Raw genomic sequence first — 7,500 nt, forward strand, 5'->3', positions numbered from 1 at the left:
AATACAGATAATGTATACAACTGTCCGTATACATGCTGAAAGACTCTGCTCACAATCACAACCACACGTCAGCCAGACACTCTTATCACGCACTACTCTCTGCCTGTAACAGGCACAGAGACAATATGTAAGCACCAGCATGGAACAACACCCAGTGCATCCTCTCCGCCACATTAGACAATCCACACTATCATAACCAGACCGGGAGGTCCACTCACAAAACAGAATATCCCACCCTTCCGACAACCACCATTGCTCAGCTAAGCCACCAACACCCACACACGTCCTACACAGGGGTACACCCAACATCACAATACTGCCTCCTGTCACAGCACACAAACAATGGCAGGAATGAAAGACACAGGTCTGCCACAAGCATGGAATCAGAGCGCCGCCTGTCATGAGCCAAAGGTGCATCCTGACGTGGCAAATCAGATGATGCCGCAGGCATCCACTTACTATAATCACAATCAACAAACCGGCCGCCGCCGCCGCCGCCCCCCCCCCCCCCCCCAAATACACCTTTCCTTACAACAATGTGTACCTTAACCTAACCCATATTGCGCCTTAACCTAACCCATATTGCGCCTTAACCTAACCCATATTGCGCCTTAACCTAACCCATATTGCGCCTTAACCTAACCCATATTGCGCCTTAACCTAACCCATATTGCGCCTTAACCTAACCCATATTGCGCCTTAACCTAACCCATATTGCGCCTTAACCTAACCCATATTGCGCCTTAACCTAACCCATATTGCGCCTTAACCTAACCCATATTGCGCCTTAACCTAACCCATATTGCGCCTTAACCTAACCCATATTGCGCCTTAACCTAACCCATATTGCGCCTTAACCTAACCTATATTGTCCCTTAACCTAACCCATATTGTCGCTTAACCTAACCTATATTGCGCCTTAACCTAACCCATATTGCGCCTTAACCTAACCCATATTGTCCCTTAACCTAACCCATATTGTCCCTTAACCTAACCTATATTGTCCCTTAACCTAACCTATATTGTCCCTTAACCTAACCCATATTGTCCCTTAACCTAACCTATATTGTCCCTTAACCTAACCTATATTGTCCCTTAACCTAACCTATATTGTCCCTTAACCTAACCTATATTGTCCCTTAACCTAACCTATATTGTCCCTTAACCTAACCTATATTGTCCCTTAACCTAACCTATATTGTCCCTTAACCTAACCCATATTGTCCCTTAACCTAACCGATATTGTCCCTTAACCTAACCTATATTGTCCCTTAACCTAACCTATATTGTCCCTTAACCTAACCTATATTGTCCCTTAACCTAACCTATATTGTCCCTTAACCTAACCTATATTGTCCCTTAACCTAACCTATATTGTCCCTTAACCTAACCTATATTGTCCCTTAACCTAACCTATATTGTCCCTTAACCTAACCTATATTGTCCCTTAACCTAACCTATATTGTCCCTTAACCTAACCTATATTGTCCCTTAACCTAACCTATATTGTCCCTTAACCTAACCCATATTGTCCCTTAACCTAACCCATATTGTCCCTTAACCTAACCCATATTGTCCCTTAACCTAACCCATATTGTCCCTTAACCTAACCTATATTGTCCCTTAACCTAACCCATATTGTCCCTTAACCTAACCCATATTGTACCGTAACCTAACCTATATTGTACCTTAACCTAACCTATATTGTACCTTAACCCAACACACGTTGGGCCTTAACCTGCTCTGTAATTGTCATACGACGCGTTAAATTAGTGTAGTGTTGCCTAACTGCAACCCCCGCAATATAGTTTGCTACTCGCACTGCCCGGTCCCCAGAGTATCGCTTCATGTTAAACACCTTGCAGCTATACACTGTAATGCGGATGGCAGCAGGACGTACATGCTCAATGCCCTTCGCAGTTGTTCATTGGCATTCGCATGGCGAAGCACAGCCTACGTTGTGGTACGGCTTGTGTCAACTGTCCGCTGATGTTGTACGTCCAAATCACACACTGTACTGCACATTGGTCCTCATGTACTGAATGATACATCGTGGTACATGTGTGACCGTACCACGACTGCGCCAACAACGGCGAACCATACGGTCCAAATATTGTGCACTCAGCTACGTGTCGTCTCCCTATAAGAGCTGGATTGAAGTATGGTATGCCGTGGATGGCGATCAGCATGAGCCGTCTGTTGATGTAGTGGCGCGTGTTGTCAGACGTAGTCGTCTCTTCTCACACACCGTGATAGCATGGTGCACTGCGTTCCACATCTGCGACATGCGACAGAGGCCGGTTGACAGTCGTTCGCGCAATGGACATCGCATACGTACGGGGGCCACCTTCCACGTGTTCGCGAAGCGTGCACATGTTGTTGCGTGTATGTGGGCAGACATAGTGTGTCGTGACACCTGACACAGGCATGCAACAATCGTTGAATTTGCAAATGGCGATGGACGTCTACGTTTGCTGGTGACGTTACGCAAATGAAGAACTGGTAAACCGTTGTGGTGCGGTTGTTCTCGCTAGAGGTGAATCAGTGATGGCGACGATCGGTTGAGCTACCAACCGGTTGTTTCAGCGATACCCACCATGCCCACGAACGTGAATGGCATGTGGGTGTGAAGCGATACGCGGCGGTGGCTGGGTGGGACCGTCCCCGGCCGGTGAGGGGGGGCCTCCCGGCGTGCTGGCCGCGCGGTGCGTGGGCGCACGCGCTACAGCCGGCTGGTGGGGGCGGCCAGTGGCAGGCGCGCCGGCCGACGGAGGCGGCAGGCGGCGCAGCTGCGCGCCGGCGCACCCTGCACGCGGCGCCGTGCGGCCAAAGTAGGTCCTCGCGGGCCCGGTGCGAAGCGCGGTGGACATCTGCAGTGTGCTGGTCCGATTGAGGACTGTGTGCGCTGAGGATGCGCCGCCGCCCGGCGCTCGGCGCCGCGACGCCGTCTGCTGCTCGGTCGCCTCTGCGGTTCTCGCAGGTGGATTGTATCGCAGCTGTGCGGACGTGTTGGCGCGTGCGCTGTGCTGGGAGAGTTCGCTTCGGCACCCAAGTGGGGCTTTTGGCCTTCTGTGGCGCTGGCGTTGGAGCTGCCGGCCACCGTAGGTGGCGCGTGTTGTCTCCCGCCGGCAATGCCACGACAGCACGCTCCCGGGCCTCTGTCGGCAGCGGCAAGCTCAGTTGGGAGCACGGGTGGTCGCACCTAAAGCGTCTACTCGCCAAACTCCGGGCGATTGCGCCTCTCTCGAACCCGACCAAGTACTTAGGACGGCGCTGCGCGCCGCCGGGACCTGAGAGGGTTTCGAGGTGTATTGTGCAGGGGAGCTCAGCCTCCTCCTGTTTGCAGAATAATTGAGCGGACGCTTGCGTGTTCGCGCGGGCCCCCGGGACACACTCCCGGGCGGCCGGCTGCTCAGCTCTAGTTGACGCAGCTCCCTGGTTGATCCTGCCAGTAGTCATATGCTTGTCTCAAAGATTAAGCCATGCATGTCTCAGTACAAGCCGCATTAAGGTGAAACCGCGAATGGCTCATTAAATCAGTTATGGTTCCTTAGATCGTACCCACGTTACTTGGATAACTGTGGTAATTCTAGAGCTAATACATGCAAACAGAGTCCCGACCAGAGATGGAAGGGACGCTTTTATTAGATCAAAACCAATCGGTCGGCTCGTCCGGTCCGTTTGCCTTGGTGACTCTGAATAACTTTGGGCTGATCGCACGGTCCTCGTACCGGCGACGCATCTTTCAAATGTCTGCCTTATCAACTGTCGATGGTAGGTTCTGCGCCTACCATGGTTGTAACGGGTAACGGGGAATCAGGGTTCGATTCCGGAGAGGGAGCCTGAGAAACGGCTACCACATCCAAGGAAGGCAGCAGGCGCGCAAATTACCCACTCCCGGCACGGGGAGGTAGTGACGAAAAATAACGATACGGGACTCATCCGAGGCCCCGTAATCGGAATGAGTACACTTTAAATCCTTTAACGAGTATCTATTGGAGGGCAAGTCTGGTGCCAGCAGCCGCGGTAATTCCAGCTCCAATAGCGTATATTAAAGTTGTTGCGGTTAAAAAGCTCGTAGTTGGATTTGTGTCCCACGCTGTTGGTTCACCGCCCGTCGGTGTTTAACTGGCATGTATCGTGGGACGTCCTGCCGGTGGGGCGAGCTGAAGGCGTGCGACGCGCCTCGTGCGTGCTCGTGCGTCCCGAGGCGGACCCCGTTGCAATCCTACCAGGGTGCTCTTGAGTGAGTGTCTCGGTGGGCCGGCACGTTTACTTTGAACAAATTAGAGTGCTTAAAGCAGGCAAGCCCGCCTGAATACTGTGTGCATGGAATAATGGAATAGGACCTCGGTTCTATTTTGTTGGTTTTCGGAACCCGAGGTAATGATTAATAGGGACAGGCGGGGGCATTCGTATTGCGACGTTAGAGGTGAAATTCTTGGATCGTCGCAAGACGAACAGAAGCGAAAGCATTTGCCAAGTATGTTTTCATTAATCAAGAACGAAAGTTAGAGGTTCGAAGGCGATCAGATACCGCCCTAGTTCTAACCATAAACGATGCCAGCCAGCGATCCGCCGCAGTTCCTCCGATGACTCGGCGGGCAGCCTCCGGGAAACCAAAGCTTTTGGGTTCCGGGGGAAGTATGGTTGCAAAGCTGAAACTTAAAGGAATTGACGGAAGGGCACCACCAGGAGTGGAGCCTGCGGCTTAATTTGACTCAACACGGGAAACCTCACCAGGCCCGGACACCGGAAGGATTGACAGATTGATAGCTCTTTCTTGATTCGGTGGGTGGTGGTGCATGGCCGTTCTTAGTTGGTGGAGCGATTTGTCTGGTTAATTCCGATAACGAACGAGACTCTAGCCTGCTAACTAGTCGCGTGACATCCTTCGTGCTGTCAGCGATTACTTTTCTTCTTAGAGGGACAGGCGGCTTCTAGCCGCACGAGATTGAGCAATAACAGGTCTGTGATGCCCTTAGATGTTCTGGGCCGCACGCGCGCTACACTGAAGGAATCAGCGTGTCTTCCTAGGCCGAAAGGTCGGGGTAACCCGCTGAACCTCCTTCGTGCTAGGGATTGGGGCTTGCAATTGTTCCCCATGAACGAGGAATTCCCAGTAAGCGCGAGTCATAAGCTCGCGTTGATTACGTCCCTGCCCTTTGTACACACCGCCCGTCGCTACTACCGATTGAATGATTTAGTGAGGTCTTCGGACTGGTACGCGGCATTGACTCTGTCGTTGCCGATGCTACCGGAAAGATGACCAAACTTGATCATTTAGAGGAAGTAAAAGTCGTAACAAGGTTTCCGTAGGTGAACCTGCGGAAGGATCATTACCGACTAGACTGCATGTCTTTCGATGTGCGTGTCGTGTCGCGCAACACGCTACCTGTACGGCTCGCAGTAGCCGTGCGCCGCGTGCGGAACCACGCGTGCTTCTCAAAACTAACGCCAATGTTGTGTGGTACGAGCGCTGAAGCGCTGGAGCGGCTGGCCTGCGGCACCTGGCGCCTGGCGCCGGTTTTGAATGACTTTCGCCCGACTGCCTGTCCGCTCCGGTGTGGAGCCGTACGACGCCCATCGGCCGTGAGGCTGTTGGACACAGAACGCTTGAACAGGGGCCGCCACACGCCTACGTCCCGCCTATGCAACTGTCTTGAAAGAGACAGTGGAAACTAAGAAAAAGATCACCCAGGACGGTGGATCACTCGGCTCGTGGGTCGATGAAGAACGCAGCAAATTGCGCGTCGACATGTGAACTGCAGGACACATGAACATCGACGTTTCGAACGCACATTGCGGTCCATGGATTCCGTTCCCGGGCCACGTCTGGCTGAGGGTCGGCTACGTATACTGAAGCGCGCGGCGTTTGCCCCGCTTCGCAGACCTGGGAGCGTCGCGGCCGCCTGTGGGGCCGGCCGCGCCTCCTTAAACGTGCGATGCGCGCCCGTCGCCTGGCGGTTCGCATACCGGTACTTACTCGGTAGCGTGCACAGCCGGCTGGCGGTGTGGCGTGCGACACCTCGTACAACGACCTCAGAGCAGGCGAGACTACCCGCTGAATTTAAGCATATTACTAAGCGGAGGAAAAGAAACTAACAAGGATTCCCCCAGTAGCGGCGAGCGAACAGGGAAGAGTCCAGCACCGAACCCCGCAGGCTGCCGCCTGTCGTGGCATGTGGTGTTTGGGAGGGTCCACTACCCCGACGCCTCGCGCCGAGCCCAAGTCCAACTTGAATGAGGCCACGGCCCGTAGAGGGTGCCAGGCCCGTAGCGGCCGGTGCGAGCGTCGGCGGGACCTCTCCTTCGAGTCGGGTTGCTTGAGAGTGCAGCTCCAAGTGGGTGGTAAACTCCATCTGAGACTAAATATGACCACGAGACCGATAGCGAACAAGTACCGTGAGGGAAAGTTGAAAAGAACTTTGAAGAGAGAGTTCAAAAGTACGTGAAACCGTTCTGGGGTAAACGTGAGAAGTCCGAAAGGTCGAACGGGTGAGATTCACGCCCATCCGGCCACTGGCCTCCGCCCTCGGCAGATGGGGCCGGCCGCCCGCGCGGAGCAATCCGCGGCGGGGTCGTGTCCGGTTGCCTTTCCACTCGCCGCGGGGTGGGGCCGTTCCGGTGTGCGGTGGGCCGCACTTCTCCCCTAGTAGGACGTCGCGACCCGCTGGGTGCCGGCCTACGGCCCGGGTGCGCAGCCTGTCCTTCCGCGGGCCTCGGTTCGCGTCTGTTGGGCAGAGCCCCGGTGTCCTGGCTGGCTGCCCGGCGGTATATCTGGAGGAGTCGATTCGCCCCTTTGGGCGCTCGGGCTCCCGGCAAGCGCGCGCGGTTCTTCCCGGATGACGGACCTACCTGGCCCGGCCCCGGACCCGCGCCGCTGTTGGCTCGGGATGCTCTCGGGCGGAATAATCGCTCCCGTCAGCGGCGCTTCAGCTTTGGACAATTTCACGACCCGTCTTGAAACACGGACCAAGGAGTCTAACATGTGCGCGAGTCATTGGGCTGTACGAAACCTAAAGGCGTAATGAAAGTGAAGGTCTCGCCTTGCGCGGGCCGAGGGAGGATGGGGCTTCCCCGCCCTTCACGGGGCGGCGGCCTCCGCACTCCCGGGGCGTCTCGTCCTCATTGCGAGGTGAGGCGCACCTAGAGCGTACACGTTGGGACCCGAAAGATGGTGAACTATGCCTGGCCAGGACGAAGTCAGGGGAAACCCTGATGGAGGTCCGTAGCGATTCTGACGTGCAAATCGATCGTCGGAGCTGGGTATAGGGGCGAAAGACTAATCGAACCATCTAGTAGCTGGTTCCCTCCGAAGTTTCCCTCAGGATAGCTGGTGCTCGTACGAGTCTCATCCGGTAAAGCGAATGATTAGAGGCCTTGGGGCCGAAACGACCTCAACCTATTCTCAAACTTTAAATGGGTGAGATCTCCGGCTTGCTTGATATGCTGAAGCCGCGAGCAAACGACTCGGATCGGAGTGCCAAGTGGGCCACT

General features: G+C 54.7%; 2 non-coding genes across 2 annotated transcripts; both read left to right on the forward strand.

Annotated features, from left to right (window-relative positions):
- Positions 1-3,432: 3,432 nt before the first annotated feature.
- Positions 3,433-5,342, forward strand: LOC126433409 (small subunit ribosomal RNA). Its single transcript, XR_007578460.1, has one exon. It is a non-coding gene; the product is annotated as a small subunit ribosomal RNA (ribosomal RNA).
- A 352-nt stretch (positions 5,343-5,694) lies between these two features.
- On the forward strand, positions 5,695-5,849 carry LOC126433423 (5.8S ribosomal RNA). Its single transcript, XR_007578472.1, has one exon. It is a non-coding gene; the product is annotated as a 5.8S ribosomal RNA (ribosomal RNA).
- The last annotated feature ends 1,651 nt before the right edge of the window (positions 5,850-7,500 follow it).

This window comes from Schistocerca serialis, unplaced genomic scaffold (assembly GCF_023864345.2).
Source record: "Schistocerca serialis cubense isolate TAMUIC-IGC-003099 unplaced genomic scaffold, iqSchSeri2.2 HiC_scaffold_1164, whole genome shotgun sequence".
NCBI classification, from domain to species: domain Eukaryota; kingdom Metazoa; phylum Arthropoda; class Insecta; order Orthoptera; family Acrididae; genus Schistocerca; species Schistocerca serialis.